Consider the following 22197-nt stretch of genomic DNA (forward strand, 5'->3'; position numbering starts at 1 on the left):
TCCAATGCTATATAAACTATTTGAAAAAATAGGAATTGAAGGAGTCCTACTATATTCCTTTTATGACACAGATATGATACTGATACCTAAACCAGGTAGGTTGAAAACAGAGAAAGAAAATTATAGACCAATCTCCCTAATGAATATGGATACTAAAATCTTAAATAAAATACTAGCAAAAGATTACAGAAAATCATCCCCAGGATAATACACTATGGCTAAGTAGGATTTATACCAGGAATATGGAACTGGTTCAATATTAGGAAAACTATTAGCAAAATTGACTATATCAATAACCATATGATCATCTCAATAATAATTACCATATTAATAAATAAAATACCATATGATCATCTCAATGATGCAGAAAAAGCATTTGATAAAATCCAACATCCATTCCTAATAAAAACACTTGAGAGCATAGGAATAAGTGGACTTTTCCTTAAAATAGTCAGGAGCATATATTTCAAACCAACAGTAAGCATCATATAAAATGGGGAAAAACTGGAACCTTTCCCAGTAAGATCAGGAGTGAAACAAGGTTGCCCACTATCACCATTATTATTCAATATTGTATTAGAAAAGCTAGCCTCGGCAATAAGAGTTGAGAAAGAGATTAAAGGAATTAGAGTAAGTAATGAAGAAACCAAATTATCACTCTTTGCAGATGATATGATGATGTACTTAGAGAACCCCAGAGATTCTACTTTAGTAGAATAGTAGAAGCTATTAGAAATAATTCAAAAATTTATCAAAGTTGCAGAATACAAAATAAATCCACATAAATCCACAGCATTTTTATACATCACCAACAAAATCCAACAGCAAGAGATAAAAAGAGAAATTCCATTCAAAATAACTGGCAATAGTATAAAATAAAAAATCTATCTACCAAAGGAAAGTCAGGAATTATATGAGGAAAATTATAAAGTACTTTCCACAAAAATAAAGTCAGATTTAAATAATTGGAAAAACATTAAGTGGTCTTGGATAGGCCAAGTAAATATAATAAAGATGACAATACTTCCTAAACTAATCTATTTATTTAGTGCCATACAAATCAGACTCCAAAGAAACTATTTTAATGACTTAGAAAAAAATAACAACAAAATTCATATGAAAGAACTAAAGGTTGAGTATTTCAAGGGAATTAATGAAAAAAAAAATTGATGAAAAAAAATCAAATGAAAGTGGCCTCGCTGTACCTGATATAAATATGTTATAAAGAAGCCAAACCATTTGGTATTGTCTAAGAAATATATTAGTTGATCAGTGAAATAGGTTAGGTTCACAGGACAAAATAGTCAATAACTAGCAATCTAGTGTTTGACAAATCCAAAGATCCCAACTTTTGGGATAAAAATTCATTATTTGACAAAAACTGCTGGGATAACTGGAAATTAGTATGGCAGAAATTAGGCATTGACTCACACTTAACACCATATACCAAGATAAAATCAAAATAGGTCCATAACTTAGGCATAAAGAACAAGATCATAAATAAATTAGAGGAACATAGGATAGTTTACCTCTCAGATTTGTAGAGGAGGAAGGAATTTGTGACCAAAGAAGAACTAGAGATCATTATTGATCACAAAATAGAAAATTTTTATTACATCAAATTAAAAAGCCTTTGTACAAACAAAACTAATGCAAACAAGATTAGAAGGGAAGCAACAAACTGGGAAAACATCTTCACAATTAAAAGTTCTGCTAAAGGCCTCATTTCCAAAATATATAGAGAACTGACTCTAATTTATAAAAAATCAAGCCATTTTCCAACTGATAAATGGTCAAAGGATATGTACAGACAATTTTTGGGTGATGAAATGGAAACTATTTCCACTCTCATGAAAGAGTGTTCCAAATAACTATTTATCAGAGAAAGGCAAATTAAGACAGCTCTGAGATTCCATTACACATCTGTCAGATTGACTAAGATGACAGGAAAAAATAATGATGAATGTTGGAGGGGATGTGGGAAAACTGGGACACTGATGCATTATTGGTGGAGTTGTGAACAAATCCAACCATTCTGGAGCAATCTGGAATTATACCCCAAAAGTTATCAAACTTTGCAAACCCTTTGATGCAGCAGTGCAACTACTGGGCTTATGTCCCAAAGAAATACTAAAGAAGGGAAAGGGCCCTATATGTGCCAAAATATTTGTGGCAGCCCTTTTTGTAGTGGCTAGAACCTGGAAAATGAATGAATGCCCATCAATTAGAGAATGCTTGGGTAAATTGTGGTATATCAATTTTATGGAATATTATTGTTCTGTAAGAAATGATCAGGAGGATGAATAAAGAGAGGCTTGTAGAGACTTAGATGAACTGATGGGAAGTGAAATGAGCAGAACCAGGAGATCATTATATACTTCAACAATGATACTGTATGAGGATGTATTCTGATGGAAGTGGATGTCTTTGACAAAGAAGATCTAACTCAGTTCCAATTGATCAATGATGGACAGAAGCAGCTACACCCTGAGAAGGAACACTAGGAAATGAGTGTAAACTGTTTGCATTTTTGTTTTTCTTCCCAGGTTATTTTTACCTTCTGATTCCAATTCCCCCTCAACAAGAGAACTGTTTGGTTCTGCACACATATATTGTATATAGGATATACTATAACATATTTAACATGTATAAGACTGCTTACTATCTAGGGTAGAGAGTGGATGGAGGGAAGGGAAAAGTTGGAACAGAAGTGAGTGCAAGGGATAATGTTATAAAAAAATTACCCAGGCATATGTTCTGTCAATAAAAGTTATTAAAAAAAATACAATTCTAGATAAATGTTTACAGGAAAAAAATAAAATACAATTTGTACACATTATAGGTAAGAAGGTATTTTTTTAAATCAAGGCAAAGCTAATGAATTTTAGAAGTTGAGATTTCAAGTCTACCATTCTTTCTACTAAACCATGCTGTTATTATTGTGTGGAATAATTACACACAATGGGAATATTTACTAAAATGAATTAAAAAACAGTTTAGTAGTACTTTGAACTTTTGAAAGTCTACTATGCCATAAAATGATTAAATGTAGTAATTTTCTTTCAGAGAGCAGAGCTAGAAAGAACTGAAGAAAGATAAAGGCCAAATCTATATTTATTAAAACACAAGTTCTTACAATCATAGTTATATGTAATTTGAGTGGAATGCCTAAGAAAAGTGGCTTCCCCATCACTGAAAAGTCTTCAACAAAACTTGATGGCTCTATTAGAAGGGGATTTTAGATCAAATTTATGTTGTACAAGATGTCACCAAAGATCCTTTCGAAATCAATATTTTTTATTTCTAATAAGCAAGTAGAACCCTGGAGCACAGCTATAGCAGGATGTACTTGATAGTGGTACATTTATTCTCTACTTACCACAATATCACTAGTTAATAAGGCATTAAGAATACTATCCTCAAGAATATTCTTCATAAATTGAGCAAAGTGTCTAAAAGAAAATATCCTTTCAAATAAATCTTTTTGATATTTTTTCATATGTCATTATAACAAACCTACATGTATTTAACGAAATTTTCATACACGTTTATACATATATTGTGATTGCCTCTGGTAAAGTTTCTTTCAATCTTCAATTATTGAAATTTGAATATCATTTTAAATGATGAGTGGTGATATTGCTGCATATCCTTGTACAACCATGTTGGTTTCCATCTTGGTAATGTGCTTTGTATGAATTGTACTTTCTTTTGTCATTTTTATAGTCTTAATTTTGAAGAAAACACTGTCTGGGAAAGTTCAGCAAGGTGAGTTAGCTGATAATTAGATTAAAAATGAATGAAATCAGAGTTCAAAGGGCAAAAGTTTCCTTGACTTTGAAGAGCAATCATAAAAAGTCTGATAGTAAAGTCTTCAAAAATGAATTTTATTTCTTTGTTTGCAAAAAGGTTAAGATTCTATTGACTATTTTCTTAAAAGTAGAAGACTTCCTCCCCCTTTCTAATAAATACTTTACTGAAAAGCAATTCCAAATGCTTTAGAAGTGAAATCTCAGGAACCTGGAAATGAAAGTATGCTTTAACTTTCTGAAATGATCAGTTTGACTCTATACAGCTAGCAAAATTTGTATTTGGTGTGCCTTCAAAAAATAAAGAAAAATGATTGAAAGGGAAAATATCAATAACATATTCCTCATACATGTGTCATGCTCAATATGATATCTGTGGAATAGGAATTTTGGTTCAATAAACATTTCTATATTTAATTATGATTTTAACTGTTAAAATTTCACTTTTTTGAAGGGCAGATGATAAAAATCTTATTTTACTTTTGTTTTTCTTTTAAACTTAATTTTTCCATTAATAAAAGAAATTGGCACTTAGTTGACTTATTAAAGTTAAAGACACAAAATGATTTCATGTATGAATTAACCATATATATTAATAAATTCAGCCAGATATAAAAATCTACTTCTAGTGCCAAATTTTATCTTACAAATATCACCTCTTCATGATGATTAACATTCTCCAATGATGCAAAGAGTTAATCATCAAAGTAGAAAGAGCACTGGATCAGGATTAAGAGGACAATGGTTGGAATCCATTTGTTACAGTATGAAAAATTTGGAGATTATTACCTATCTCAGGGATTATCAGAAAATCAATCAGCTTGCCAACATTTAGTGCCAAATCTGTACCAAGCAATGTGATGAATGCTAAGGATACAAAGAAAAGCAGAAATATTGTCCCTCCTTAGTAGGGACATGAATTCCAAAGTGGGGAAACACTATACAAACAATTGTGAACAATAAAAAGTGATTCTTTTTATGGATGAAATAGACATGAACATATTTGTAGGCAACAGAGAAACAATTGGTAGGGACTGAAATATTTGAAATTTAGAGATCAAATGAGATAAACTATGTAAAATGTGTCAAAAAACTTGAATTGCTATATAAATGTACAGTGTTGACATTGACACTGAAATTCATCTCAGGAATGTATGTATTCTCTCCAGTAATGTAGAATGTAATCTGTCCCTTCCTTATTTTCTTCCATTGGTCTGTTCCACTAAACATTATGAGTGCCTACAATATTTTCTTTGATAATGCAATGATTTCAGTTGAGCATGTATCATGTCTATAAGATACTCAGGTTATATTTCTGGAATAATTTTTTTAAATTTTTATTTAATTTTTAAAAATATATTTTACTCATTCTAGTTTTCCTAAGACCTATTCAGCAAGCTGTCTTTAAGATAATACAGCACCAACTAATAATTTATCAGCTATGAAATACCTTATACTCATAGATGGTTAGTAGAAAAATTGGAAATATTGATATCATCAGAGTTAAACAGCTATAATCTATTTTTCTGGGGTTTTATATTTTTGAATGAATAGGTGACAATGTTTAATCTACTCTCTTCTAAGCACTATGTTAGGCACTGGGGAATCAAATATCCAAAACTAATAGTCCTCACTTCAAGCCACCTATATCTTAATAAAATAAGATACTATATATAAAGAGGTATTGATCAGAAAAAGATTATTTGGCCTGTGGAATCATCAGGATTGTAGATGGGCAGATAATATATCTTTTCAAGGACATTGCCAATCTTGGTTTGATTATTACTCTCAGAAAAAGCAATAGAAAGAATTGTGGAATAACATACTTTGGCTATATGAAGTTAGTTTCTGCTAAGGCTGTCCTTTTGATTTTGCACTGGATTTTCTCTGTAGCTTTACAGATTACAAAGTCCTGAAAAGTCTCATTAGAAACACAAATACATTTGTCTTCCTTCTGCCCAGAAATTTTGATATGTAATCATGATACTACATGGTAGAAGTGCAACACCAAGATTCTACCTCATTATCGCAGAACTCAAAGGAGGTGCAGAAGTTTCTTTGGCCAAAGGCTATAGATGGCCACTTCCCTATCACTAACATGATAATTAAAGCAGATAATTGTGGATGTCACCTGATAAACAGAAGAGTCTTAGTTGCAGTGGACCAGGACAAAGGTGCCAGTGATACCACAAAAGGAAAAAAAAAAAAAAAAACATGATCTGGGCTAGAAAGAAGTGTCAATATAGAGCTGAACCTACCACTATCCATTCCTCATTTTTGCTATCAAAGTATATTGGTTGTCTTCTGGTTCAAACACTATGGTTGCAGATATTCATACAGAATTGGATGGCAGGAACTCATTATTTTAGGTTGGTATAAAATTCCTAAATGTGCCCAGACTTCAGATCATCCCCTATCCTTTGGCCTTCGCCAACTTTTTTTTTGAACAAACAGATCTATTAAATTAGTAAATATTGGAAGGCACAATGTTGGAAATACTGTAAGAAATGAGGAACACACGCAATTTTTTTATATGTGTGTGTGTTACCAAAAAAAAAAAAAAAAAAAAAAAAATCTCAAACCATACAAAAAGAGAACAGGAAAAGTTTTTTTTTTTTTTTTTTTTTTTTTTTTCTCTTTGAAAACATTAACCCCACCCATCCTTCTAGGAATATATCCTAGAGAAATAGGTCCCAAATTATATTTTATTAAAGGGTAATTAGTACTAAAATTTAATAGCAGAGTGTAAGTATATATAGTCAGGGCCTAAGGGCAGATGGCAAAATGCCCAGAGTGAATGGATATATGAGATGTGAAACATGATCTGGGGCTGACTAAACCTGATAGCTCATGTGAGTTAGGATTCAATTATCAGAGCAACAAATACTGAAGGAGAGCTTAGAAAATAGATAAAGTTCTCTAGGAAAAGAGATCATATATGATCTTTAGACATATAGTCTTTTCATTGATCTCAGTTTCTCCCTCTGCCAAAATAAGATGACTGGATTAAAATATGTGACTTTTGCTCTAAATTATATAATTTATCCCCATCATAATTAAACTTCTAAATTATCTGATCAATAACTATAAATTGTTAACAATCATCTCACTTTTGTCCCCAACTTGTCACCTAACAAATACATGAACACACACACACACACACACACACACACACACACACGGCTACCACCAACCCACTTGCCCCTTACAAAGTTTTTCAAATGAACTAATTTTGGATGTCCCCATTTCTGGAATGTACTCCCTCCCCCGCTCCAACTTAAAACCTTTGCTTCTTTGCAAAAATTTTCAACTTAAGTTAGTTATCCATAAAGTTTCTAAATCACCAACTCTGCTAGTTCCTTTGCTCTCAAACTCATATGTCTCAAACTCATAACTTTACTTTGATTTATATTTATTCTCTTAATAATTATTCTTGTTTTTTACTCACACAATATATCCCAAAAGTCTTAGAGCACTTTTAAGCCATTAAAGCTTAAAAATGTACTAAGTTAAACTATAAAAAACTATTTGTGTTCCCAGTTATAACATAAAGAACTTATAAAAAGGGATTATTTTATTAATTATATTTGTATCCCTCATCTATATTAGTTGATTATTTATTGATTAATATAATGAATTTTTATAGTAAGCATTTAATACATGTTTTGATTAACCTATGGACTGATTTCCTTTTCATAGGGTAAAGCTTATTTTGTCTTGACATTGTTTCTGAATACTTACCCCAGGAGAAGAAAATAAAGCTTATTTCTCTATGCTACAATGTTTCATCCTATTGCCTTTGAGGAACAAATAGATTTTTTTATTATTCCTTTCCAGAAAGACTCATCTAAAATCAATCTGCAAGCATCTAAAACTTTGTATCCTAGTGGAACTGCATTTTCCCTTAAATCACTACCAGGTCAGATTCATTTAAAAAGCATTTTTATTAATATTAATAATCATCATTTAAAGAATATTTACAATTCAATAATTTAACATTTTGCATATCTGAACCTAAGCTTCCATTTCAGTCACTATAATAATAGCCTGTAATTACCATAATAATTATATTTGGTTTTCTAAGTGTTGGAGGTATAAATGTGTGTGCCACAAAATAATAGGTGATGCTTACTGAACTGAGCCATTAGAATTAGAAAGGCCAGAAGGGTCTATTCTTCCTTAAATATGCATATAATTCCCATTAATGTTAGTAGGAGTTACTTGAATTTATAAAGATGAGGTGAGAATTAAATTCTAAAAGCCTAATTTAAGACTGAATGGAGTGAGATATTCTTTGAGATTTTTTTTTCTCTGAGAAAAAGAGCAATAGCTATTACAAGTCCTGATTTTCATCCATAAGTGAGATGATAATGTTTTTCATAAACCTGAGTTTTAAAAATGCATTGGGACAAAGAAGAAATTCTAAATCCTAATTTATGAGAATTTCCTCTAACCAAATGCCTTTGCAGATTTTGGATTCATATATATATATATATATATATATATACAAAACATATAAAATATCTTTAAAATATTGGTTGTAATATTGGATATAATTTTCAATACTCTATCAAAGAAGACTCCTTATAGTTATTCTAAGCATGGTTTGCTTGCTAACATCTTGTTCTAGAATTAGGTTTATATCTTCAAAGTATATAATATGGACTAGTATCTATCTAGAAATTAGAAAATAATTATATTTTTGCATATATCTTAAAATAAATTGCATTGGGGGAAGCTAGGTGGCACAGTGGATATAGCACCAGCCCTGAAGTCAGGAGGACCAGAGTTCAAATGTGATCTCAGACACTTAACACTTCCTAGCTGTGTGACCTTGGACAAGTCACTTAACCCCAATTTCCTCAACAACAACAAAAATTGTATTCATATAGTTTGGTTTTACCTAATTTTACCTAATTACCTAATTTTCCTCTGTTCTCTACCTCCCATTTAAGAAAAAGAATATTTCAAACTATTTTTAAAGGAAAAAAATATTAGGTAAAAACAATTTGGAAATATATATTATATATATATGGATATGTAGGCATAAACTTCCAAATTTATGTGTGTATATACATATGCATTTATATATATACACATACACATATGTATATGCATGTATGTGTACACACACAGGTGTATATACATGCAGGCATATATTCATACATATATGTATATACTCACATACATATATATCAAATTGAGCACGTGCAGTATGCTTTACTGATTCTGTGCCTTCCCAAGGGCTGTATCCTATGCCTGAAATGCTTAATATCCTAAACTTTGCTTCATGGACTCTCTAGGTTTCTCCAAAACAGAATTCTGGTGCTATATCCCACAATGGGCCTTTCCTGATTTTAGTTTTAGTATTCATTCTCTTCATAAAATATATGACTCTACGTCATGTATGTTTTGTTAATTTTCTCCTTGGAACTTGAATTTAAGTTCTTGGGAAGAAAATTTTGTCATATTTGGCTTTATACTCATATCATGGACAATAGTGATTTAATTTTTTTCCATTTAGTTGAATTATATAATAGTATTATAAACTATATACTTATGACAATAAATAAACTAGAATTTTTCAAAGCACTGTATGATTTAACAAGCATATTCATTCTCTTGTGATTTGACCCATCATCAAGTTAATATTCATTACATGTAGTTCAGAATTACATTTATAATTAGGTAGATGGATAGATAGATAGATACTGCATTAAGAAATGGAATATGTAATCCTTGTGATAAGTTGATATCGATTTTGATGAAAATTATTACAATTCTTCATACAAAGGCTTTATTTTAACTACAATATGAATCACATCATAATTTCTATGGAGTCATCTATTTTGTCTTCTTCCTATGCATGGTTGGTTTACACTAATTAGTTTTCTCCTTTGTAATCAATATTAAATTTTCATACTATGACATAGATATAATATTGTCTATCCTTATCTTTCTTAATTTTTTTATAATACTTATGCTTTCTTAGTTGAAAATATTTTATTAAATTATTGACAATCCACAACCACACAACAGAATATAGCAGAATCACTTTCATTACTTCTCTGGATCAGATTAGATGGCTTCATTGGCAAGAAGCTGAGTGAATATGTTATTGCACTATTCCATGTGAAAGATAATATAGGTCTTAAGTAGCAATGTAGATGTATAAGAAGAAAGAAAATGAATAATGCAAAAGATATTGCCTACCTTTCCACAGAGCAACAAGGTGGCCAAGTAGATAGTGTACTAGTTCTCCATTCAGGAAGACTCATTTTCCTGACTTCGTCTGGCTTCAAGATACTTACTAGTTGTATAAGTGTCCTAAGTAAGTCACTTAACCTGTTTTGCCTTAGCTCTCCACTTGTAAAATATGCTAAAGGAGGAAATAAAAAAACATTCCAATATCTTTGCCAAGAAAATATTATGGAAAGTATTAAAATTATGAAATATATAACAGAAGGTGAGACCTTCAGGTTGGGAGTTTTCCTTCCTGCTAGTGAGGAAGAATAGAGAACTCCAATACCTCCAATACCAGTGAAGTGGCTGGGCCAAAGGTGGAAGGAAGCTCAACTGCAGATAAGTCTAGTGACAAAAAGAGAGTCCAATGCTGATAAGAACAATATTTATTAAAAGCCTGGAATGTAAGATCTATGAATCAAGACAAGCTGGATTTGTAAACAGAGAGAAAAAAGAAAAAAAAATATTGAAATCTTGGATGTCATGAGAATGGATGGGAATGCATGGGAAGGATAAATTTAATTCAATTGATCACTACATACACTACTGTGAGCAAAAGTTCCTTAGAAGAAATGGAGTAACCTTCATAATCAATAAAAGGGAGAACAAAATAATATTTATTTCAAAAATTGATAGCAAGGCAAGCCATTTAACTTCATAATAATACAAGTTGATGCTTCAACCACTGATTCCAAAAGTCAAAGTTTATCAGTTTTATGAAAATCTACATCTTCTAGAAATGACATTTTTAAAAGTCAGATACATTACAGGGGATCGAAATGCTGAGGTAGAAAATTGGAAGATTATCAGAATAGCAGGGAAATTTGGCCAGGGAGTACAAAATGAAGCAGAGTAGTGACTAACAGTTGGTCAACAGTGACCGTGTGCAGATTGTGACAATAGCCATGAAATTAAACAATGTTTGCTCCTTGAAAGCTATGGAAAACTATAGAAAATTTGGTCAGCACATCAAAAATCAGAGATATTACATTGCCCATAAAGGTCTATATAATTAATGCTATGGCTTTTCCAGAAGCAATGTATGTGAGAGTTAAACTATAAGAAAAACTGAACACTGAAGAATCAATGCTTTTAAATTGTGGTACTGTAGAAAACTTTTAAGAGTCAGAAAAGAGATCAGATCAGTCAATACTAAAATAAATTAATTCAGGTTCTTCACTGGAAGATCAAATACTTAAATGAAACTTCAATACTTTGGCTACATAATGAGAAAACAGAACACATTGGAAAATACCCTGATGTTGGGAAAGATCAAAGGCAAAGGGAAAGGAAATGGAAGAGGAGATCAACAGACAGTTACATGGAAGCAATGTGTGTAAGCTTGGACACACTTCAGGAGATAGTGGAAGGCAAAAGGGCCTCTCCTGTCACTCTATTCATTGCATTGCCTGGCTATCTCATTGAATATTGATGTAACCCAACATATCTTTATAAAGTATGATTAGATGAAAGATGTTGGAAAATTTTATTTTGGATTTAAAAAGGAGATTTTGGCAGAAGTATTTTATATTTAAGGCCACTTTTTCACACTAACTATATGTTAAATTAATAAGCTTTGGGAAAGGGCAAAAAAATCACTTTGTTAATGCTCTACTATGAGGTGTCAAAGAAAAATGAAATATATAAACTTGTTTTTTAATCTCTAAAACTAATACTTAAAGATAAATTCATTAAATTTCAAAATTTTTGCTAGCAATTAGTAGAAAGACCCATTCTTATTAAATGAATGTAATATAACATATATCATTTATTCAATATGATGAATACTAGATTTGGAGTCAGATCCAGGTTATATCATTTATAATTTGTATTTTTGGGGGAAATTCATTTCATCCTTTGTGAGCCTCATTTTTGTCATTTCATACTAAGAGGGCTGGATAAAAGTCTCTTTCAGTTTCAAATTTACCATTCTGTGAGAACAAGAATATTTCCAGCATGGAACAAAAGTAAGAAAGAAAAGAACCTTTTTTTTTTCAGGGGGAAAATTAAAAAAAAATAACTTGAAAGTATAAATTTTCAAAAACAAAATAAAAATAACATAGGTTGTTAAGGAAAGTCCTTTCCATGTAGATAGTTTTCACATATATATTTTAAAATGCAACATTTGATTCAATGAAATGATTACTTTCTAAAATTTCAAAGCATTGCTCTATCCCAAGGGGCTTGATAGAGAGTTAAAGGAACAGGGATAGGGAACCCACCATGAACCTCTTAGGAATCCACAGATGCCAACAAGGGGAGATTAGAAGGTACAGTATTTTGAAAATAGAGAACAATCTTTTCCAAGAGATAGGAAATAGAACTGCATATCTGGAGAACTTAATATATGCTAAGTTGCTTAGACTAGAATGGGTGGGAAGATAATATAAGACTGAACTGAGGTTTGAGAGAAATCAATGATTGCATGGCCAATCACAAATCAGAAGGGGATTTCACTTCAAATATCAATTTCTTCAGCAACTCTGCAGTAAGGATTCAAATCAGGATGTCAGTGCTGAATCAGTAAGATACATGGTGTGTCAGAGGAACTGACTTTTAATCCACCTCAGCCATCTTTGTAAATATGAGTCCAAGATCCTTGGCAGCTCTAATAATATGATGCTATACATCTTGTCACCAAAGTTTTGACCTTATTTTCTGGCTTCTATCATTTTAGAGCTAATATGTCCATGTGGTCACAGGTGTAATCATATGCCATCCTAATAGCTACTGGTCTGAATTCTAGAAGTATTGACTTAGGAAAAAAAAGAAAGCAAGGAAGAAGGATAATAAGCTTCTCCATGTAATTATCCAAGTGGAAGAAACAAAGAATAATGGTAATCCAATTCAATTCAACCACAAGTGATTGACCATCTGTTTACCATATTCATGAATTTGAAATCTTATAATATTGGTATTGACTCTATAGATCTCATAGAATTTTCCTACATTATCCTGGCACATAAAGGAATACCAAAAATGCAATCATAAAATTATAGAAATCAAGCATTAAATACTTTTTAATTTGAAATTTCATTTACTTCAAAATGTTGAAGGGAGATCAGTAACACAAATAAGTAAAAATTAAAACAGAAAGACAAAGATACTTTAAAACAATAATAACCGAGGAACCCTAAAGAGTTTTTGTTTTGTTTTTTTAAGTATAAATAGGACAAGTAATAATAGAGGACCATGTTTGAAATGACATGAACAAAGTTTCACCTGCCATGAACAAGTCCATGAATAAAGAAACAAATAAAAAAGATGTATCAATTGTAGTCTGTCAATCAGAATAAAGGATACAAATGAATAAGAGATATGGTGAAAAAGAGGAATTCACAAAGGCAAGTCTCAACCCAATGAGAGGAAGAGGTCTCACTGAAAAATAATCCCCATAGAGAAAGTAATATATTCTGTAATGGGAGCTGAGGCTTTTACAATTGGTCTCGGCTACAATAAGTTGATTCCCATATTGAATATACTCTATCAATATGTTATCTCTATGGACATACCTTTTGCTAAATGAGAAAATAAATCAGAAGTGTTTGGGGCTGCCAACACTAAGAAGGCTGAGTGAATAAAGACAGATATATCACATGACTAATCAAAAAGCTGTGATCTTGGGATAGATAGGACATTAGAACTGGCCTGCATGATTAAGGACACAAGATAATTTATTCCCTAAGTCAAAATCTCTGTGCTATTCCTTTCTTCATGAATTGATACTTCTAAGAGTATTTAACAAGAGCAAAAAAATTCTAAAAGGGCAAAATCTATGAATTCTATGATATCGAAATTGGTTAAAGGAGGATATCAAATGATATGTTAGAATATTTAATACTATGTGGAACAAAAATTAGTTTAAAAAGGGATAATCATATCTATCTCAAAAAGAAGTTAAAAGAAAGAATACCAGAGGAAATTCTAAATAAATAACCAAAAAAATGAATAAAAAGTGAAAAAAATTAGAAAGAAGTAAAACAAATAAAAGAGGAAACCAATAAGACAAATAAAATTCTGAAATGAGTAAAAAAAACTGTGGGAGGAGAAAGAACCCATGGTAATTGAGTTTCCTTGAATTAGATTAACCAAACCTGAAATTACCAGGGGAAAAAGAACTATTTAAAATACACAAATATTAATTCATCATAAAAACACTATAAAAGCAAATGGATGAAAATATTAATTATAATAGCATTAAATATAAATTGATTAAGCAATTCAATAAATGAACCTGGATTTAAAATGAAAACAATTTCCCACAATTACTTTCTTAGAAGAAACATATATAACAAGAACCACAATACAAGAATAAAATTTATTAGATTCATCTCATTCTTAATAAATAAATATTTTAAAAATAATTTTATACAGGAATTATAGAATAATGGTATTTAAGGTTATTTCAGGGTTTGGCGAAATAAAATTGTTTATTTATTTTTAATTTTATTATTATAATTATAATTATAATTATTATTATTTGCTGAGGCAATTGGGTTTAAGTGACTTGCCCAAGGTAACACAGCCAGGATGTGTTAAGTGACTGAGACTAGATTTGAACTCAGATCCTCTTGATTTCAAAACTGATTCTCTATCCATTACACCAACTAGCTGCCCCTATGTAAAAAAAAAAATTACTTAAATTTTTAAAAACAGTTTTATTTTTCATTAATTATACTTAAAATGTTTATAACCTTTCTTTTTTGAATTTTTGAGTTCCAGATTCTCTCTCTTATAACCATCCTCAGATCCCATTAGGAAAGGACAATTAAGTTATGAAAAAGCCTTTCCATAAATCATGTGAAAGAAAATATAGATCTCCCCCAAAAAAGAAAGAAAGAAAAAATATCAAGAGACACATGGAAAGAGACTGAGAAAGAAAGAGAGAAAGAAACAGAGGTGAAGAAAGAGAAAAATAGAGTTAGAAAGAGAGAAGAGAGAGGAGAGAGAGAGAGAGAATTTTTCATTTTAAGTCCTTCAGCATGGATCATTATATTGCTAAGAATAGCAGTCATTCACAGCTGATTATTCCACAATATGATTATTATTCTCTATAGAGTATATTTCACTTTGTTTGAGTTTGTGGAGGACTTTCCAAGGTTTTCTGAGGGCATGCTTCTCATCGTTTCCCATAGAACAATAATATTTCATCATAATGATTTATCACAGTTTATTCAGCCATTCCTTAATTGATGAGAATATCTTCAGTTTCCAATTTTTTGCCCTCAGAAGAAGTAAATATTCTACTATAAATATTTTTTGTACACATAGGTTCTTTTTCTTTTTTAAATAATTTTTGGGACTGATGCCTATTAGTGGTAATATTTAGTCAAACACTATGTGTTATTTTGTACCACATTGATCATAGTTCATATCTTTTGTTCATTTATCAATTGGGGTATGGCTCTTATTTTGTTTTATTAGTTTGATACAGTTTCCTATATGTTTGAGAAATGAGCACTTTTAATATTCCATTTTTATTCTATTCTCTTTCCTTTTATCCTGTCCCTTCTCAAAAGTGATTTGCTACTGCTCATTCCCTCTCTCAGTATGCTCCAACTTCTATCATTCTTCTCCCTTTACATATTTCACCTCCCTACTTTCCTGCAGAGTAAGATATATTTCTATACCCATATTAAGTATGTATGTTATTTCTTCTTTGAACCAATTATGATAAGAGAAAGGTTCGCTCACTCACTTTCTCCTCCATCTTTTCCCCTCTATTGAAAAAGCTTTTTCTTCCTTCTTTTATAGCAGAGAAATTTATACAGCTGCACATTTCTCTTTCTCTTTCTTTCAGTACATTCATCTATCATCCTTTAATTTCATTTTTAGATAATATTCCTCATATTCAAGTCACATCTGTTCCATCTTTTTATATATAGTCCTTCTAATTGATATAATAATGAAAAAATTTAATGTCACTCATATCCCTCTTCCGTATGAATGTGAACAGATAAACCTTATTATATTCTTTATGACATCACTTTTCTGATTAGCTTATTATGCTTCTTCTGAATCCTGTATTTCAAAATCACATTTTCTACTTAGCCTTGATATTTTCATCATAAATGCTTGAAAATACTTTGTTTCCCTGAATATTCATATTTTCCCTGAAGGATTATATTCAGTTGTTCTGGGTAAGTGATCCTTGTTTGTATTCCTAGCCCCATTGGTCTCTGGTATTAGATATTCCAGGCCTTCTGGTCCTTCAATGTATAAGTTGCTAAATCTTCTATTATTCTGAATGTGGTTCCACTATAGTTGAATTGTATTTTTCTGATTACTCACAATATTTTCCCCTGGACCTTGAAGTTCTGGAATTTGGATATGATATTCTCAGAAGTTTTAAGTTTGCAATTTCTTTCAGGAGGTAATAGGAGAATTCTTTCAATTTCTACTTTCCTCTCTGCTTTTAGAATATCAATAAAGTTTTTAAAAATAATTTCTTGAAATATGATTTTAAGACTCTCTTTTGATCATGTATTTCAGATAGATTAATATTTTTAACATCATCTTTCCTGAGCATAAAACTGGAGAAAAGATTTTACATCCAAGGGTTCTGATAAAGACATTATTTCTAAAATATATAGAGAAGTGACTGAAATTTATAAAAATACAAGCCATTTTCCAATTGATAAATGATCAAAAGATATGAACAGGTATTTTTGTATAAAGAAATTAAATCATTTCTATTCATATGTAAAAAATATCTAAATTGCTATTGATCAGAAATGCAAAGTAAGTGAATTTTGAGATACCCATGACACATCTCTCAAATTGGTTAAGATGACAGGAATAGATAATGATAAATGCTACAGAGGTTGTGAAAAATCTGGGACACTAATACATTGTTGGTGGAGTTGTGAACTGATCCAATTTTTCTGGACAACAATATGGAACTATGCCAAAGAACTATCAAACTGTGCATACCCTTTGACCCAGCAGTGTCTCTCCTGGGCCTGTATTCTAAACAGATCACAAAAAAGAGAAAAGGATCCACATATGCAAAAATATTTATAGTAGGCTTTTTTTTTTTTTTGTACAGGCAAGGAACTGGTAACTGAGTGGATGAACAGTTGAAAAACGGCTGAATAAGTTACAGTATATGAAGCTTATAGAATATTATTCTTCTGTAAGAAATGATGAGCAGTATGATTTTAGAAAGGCCTAGAGAGACTTACATGAACATAAGTGAATAGAACCTAGAGAATATTGTACACAGACACAACATGATGATGATGATCATTCTGATGGACATGGGTCTTTCCAACAAAGAAGTGATTCAGGCCAATTCCTGTGATGGAGGGAGCCATCTGCATTCCAAAAGAATACTGTAGGGATTGAATGTGGCTCATAATATAGTATTTACACATTTTTGTTTTTGTTTGCTTGTTTTTTTGTTTTCTTTCTCATTTTTTCCCTTTTATATTTGACTTTTCTTGTGCAGCATGATAAATGTGGAATGATGTTTAGAAGAATTGCATGTGTTTAACATATATTAGATTACTTAGTGAATGAGGTAGAAGCAGGAGAGAGGGAAATTTTAGAACAAAATTTTGTAAGACTGAATGTTGAAAACTATCTTTTCATGTATTTTAAAAATAAAAAAAGCTATTTTAAAACAATCATCTCTCCTGGATCTATTTTCTGGGTCAGTTGTTTTTTTTCAAATGAGATATTTCACATTTTCCCTTTTTTCTACTTTTTTTTTTGTTTTTCCTTTAATGTATCTTTTTCTCACGAAGTTATTAGCTTCCATTTCCTCAATTCTACTTTGTAAGGATTTATTTTCCTCCATGAATTTTTATATTTCCTTTCCCATTTGGTCAATTTTGCTTTTTAAGTAATTATTCTCCTCATTTGCTTTTTATATTTCCTTTTACATCATTCTCAATTCTCTTCCTGTTTTTTTTTACTTTAACTTTATTATCTTCTGAGTATATATTTTAATCTCATTTGTCACCATAGCAACTTTCTATGTCAGAACATTATTTTTCTGTTGTATGCTCATATCCCTAGCCTATTGCTCAGTTTTTAACTTTTTGTTAAATTAGGGCTTCCTTTTCAGGATGGATCGTTTATTGTACCAATATTCAAGGTTTTGTGGAACTATTTTCAGAGATTCTTGATCACAAAACTCTTTTTTCTGTCCTGGACCTCTTGAGAGTGTCCCCACCCTACTGTAATTATAATACAGTATGCTAATGCAAGGGAATTCTTCTTTATTGCTACTAAAAAGACCAACTTTAAATTGAGCCTCTGGAAGCTGCTATTGCCACCAACTGCATCCACTCCTCACTCAAATTCCTGGTATGCTGGTTTCACAAGGCCCTTTCACCATACTGATAAATCTTTCCTGCTCAGTTTCAAAATTTGTCTTTGGTGTCTCTGTGCTGAGACATCAATGCTGTTTTTGATTCAGTGGATCCTATAAAGGATTATAAAAGTTAGCAATACTCTTGTAATTGACATCTTTTGTTTGTGCATCGCCCATTTTAAAATATTCCCCGCTCTTTACCTCTTAATGACAATAGAGAAGCAAAGTGAGTCTTGTCCTCAGAACCTGCACATGAAACTGATTCCAAGGCAAAACATTTGTATGGGAAAGATACATTTTAGATCCTCATATACTTTCAGAAACACGAACATAAAGTATCCTATCTCATGTGAGTGGACAGCAAAAATAATACACAAAACAAGAAAAAATAGTTCAGCTAAGTTATTCCATGTAAACTTTAGTGTATAATGATCCACATTTCTACTCATTTCTCCGAAAAAAAAAAAAAAAACTTGGGTTTCTATGCTATCTAAATTCTCAAATCTCATAATATCATGTTATTATTATTATTTTTAAATTAATAGCCTTTTATTTACAGGATATATGCATGGGTAACTTTACAGCATTAACAATTGCCAAACCTCTTGTTCCAATTTTTCACCTCTTACTCCCCCACCCCCTCCCCTAGATGGCAGGATGACCAGTAGATGTTAAATATATTAAAATATAAATTAGATACACAATAAGTATACATGACCAAAACGTTATTTTGCTGTACAAAAAGAATCAGACTCTGAAATATTGTACAATTAGCTTGTGAAGGAAATCAAAAATGCAGGTGTGCATAAATATAGGGATTGGGAATTCAATGTAATGGTTTTTAGTCATCTCCCAGAGTTCTTTTTCTGGGCATAGCTGGTTCAGTTCATTACTGCTCCATTGGAAATGATTTGGTTGATCTCGTTGCTGAGGATGGCCTGGTCCATCAGAACTGGTCATCATCTAGTATTGTTGTTGAAGTATATAATGATCTCCTGGTTCTGCTCATTTCACTCAGCATCAGTTCGTGTAAGTCTCTCCAGGCCTTTCTGAAATTATCCTGTTGGTCATTTCTTACAGAACAGTAATATTCCATAATATTCATATACCACAATTTATTCAGCCATTCTCCAACTGATGGACATCCATTCAGTTTCCAGTTTTTAGCCACTACAAAAAGGGCTGCCACAACATGTTATTATTTTTTAACCTCAACAGCAATTGACACTATTGATCATCCTCTGCTCCTGAAAAATTATTTCTTGTTGGTTTTCATGATACTCCTGACTGCTAGTTCTCCTCCTACTTCAATGAATATACTTTCCCAATGTTCTTTGCTTACTCAGTATCCATATTATGATCCCTGCTAGTGGGTGAATTAAATTTTGTTGTTCGTTGTGAATCTGTCTGCTTCTCTTTACTCACATAGCAACCACTCTAGATCAGGGGCTCATTATCTCTCACTAAGACTATTGAAATAACTATCTAATCAGTATTCCTGCTTCAAATCTCTCCAATCCATCCTCCACACAGGAGACTGTGATTTTCCTAAGGCTCAGACATGATTATGTCACTTCCCAAATCAATAAACATCAGAGGCTTTTTATTTTCCTTAGGATAAAATATAAATTCCTCTCTTTTGCCTATCAATCCCTTCACATCTTAGCTCAAAGCTACCTTTCCTAACTTGCTGTATATTTATGACTCCTTGCTGTCTTTCATAATACCTCATATCCTCATTTTTTTTTTGCCTTAACATTAACTATTTCCTATGGTTGAAAAGTACTCCCCTTGCCTCTCTGCCTTTATGTGAATATTTTATTTTCTTTAAAGTTTTCTTTAAATGCAAGATTCTAATAGAATCTTTTCTTTTCTCTCCAGCTTCTAATAGCCTTCCTCTACCAAATTAATATTATCTAATTTTTCATATATTTGTATACACTTATCTTCATACATATTGTATTCTATTGATGATAGAATATAAGTTACTTGGAGACAGGGACCATTTTATTTGTGTCTGTGCTCTCAGTTCTTAAAAAGGTACCCAGCATCCAGTAAGTATTTACTACATTATTACTGACTGATTTGATGAGTTCTTACTTTCTTTTTATCTCAACATGTATTTTTTTTTTATGAATTCTTCAGCCATAGTAAAACTGAAACCTAATATGTTAATTCATGGTGGAGTTTTTACTTAAATCCATGGAACCAGCATATCCCCCAATACAAATATCTTTTTCAACTATCAAAAGTCTAATCTTCAAGATAGATGGAGAGTCATCCTACATTCTTATAGTCTATGAACATGTGCCATATCAGGGTTTAATAATGTAGAAAGACTTTGAAAATATACCTCATGAGAGATTGTTATCTTTGTCTGAAGACTAACTCAGAAATCTAAACATTAAAGGAATAAATTATTTGGCCATGGATGAAAGGATTCTGGCTATAAGAAATGATAGAGTTATCTGGAGCTCGATGCCATTAAAAGTTTATATTGGTTAAGGGCCCTTGAGTTCTAGAGGTTTTAATAAATTATACATAATCAAAATTATCCACTGTAGGTTCATTAAGATTAAAAAATGGAAAAATACAGAAGATTCAACATTAATGTAAAGAAGGACTATGATGTAATGACAACTGAGGAAAAAAACACACAAAACATAAAGAAGTGTATGAAGCCATGGTGAAATATTGCAGAGTGCAAAAAAAGTGGAGTCTGTGAAGATTAGAAAATACCTGTAATGTCTACCTTGTAGATTTATTGTGAAGATGAAAAACATAATTTACATTAGAACTTCACATAATTATATGATTCAATCCCTTCATTTCACATATAATCAATCTAAAACCCACAACATGTACTCAGTACCGGAGATGAGATTTTAAACCAGGTCTTCTGACTTCAGAGTCAATGAGTTTTCCTCTGTAGTAGTTACTCTTCCAGGATATTGAATTAGAAAGCAAAACTAAGCTAAAACATTAGAAAAGCAAATATTGAATATTTGCAAAGTGCCAGGCACTGTGCTAAACAGTGGATTTACAAATAGAAGAAAAAAAGTCATAGTATTTGCCCTCTGCACCTTCATTGTAATGTGGGGAAACAATATGCAAAATGTGTTAGATTGAAGATGATAAAGGACTTCAGCAAGGAAGCATGAATGTGTAGTTAAGAGGAATTTTGAATTTAGACCTGGAGTACAGTATATATGGATCAACACAGGGCCCTCCACAAACTAAAAACTCCAAGAGGAAATAGGTTTAAAAAACGTTTCTGACCTCAAAGAATTTATATTCTATTTGGATAAATGAAATTCATTTTAAATGTCATTGTTGATATGTTTTTTATGGTACATTAAAAATTCTCATTATAATTATATGCTAAGCAAGGCTCTTCACTATTGTATTCAGTAAAGAACTTGAAGTTACAACAATATTTATTATTTGTGTGTTCTTGACCAAGTTCCATAATCTCTTTCTATTCCAATTTTCCCATCTATATAATGGATATTATAATATCTACTTTATTAAATTGTTGTGAAACTCAAGTTATGATGTGTGCCAAATTAATGTAATTATATATGTACATCCCTTTACAAACTTTAAAACATCATATAATGTATGTAATATGAGATCTATTAATTTTTTGTTTTGCTCTGATTCTTAGCATAATACAAGTTCCTTGAGGTTAAGGACATTTTAAAAAATCCCTGTCTCCTCATCATGTGTCACAATGTTTTCTTTATAGTAGGGGCCTAATAAATGCTTATTTAATTGATTAGACTAGCTCTTTGTGTCTTTTGAGCACTATCCTTTATCTGCTAC

This window comes from Sarcophilus harrisii, chromosome 6 (assembly GCF_902635505.1).
Source record: "Sarcophilus harrisii chromosome 6, mSarHar1.11, whole genome shotgun sequence".
NCBI classification, from domain to species: Eukaryota; Metazoa; Chordata; class Mammalia; order Dasyuromorphia; family Dasyuridae; genus Sarcophilus; species Sarcophilus harrisii.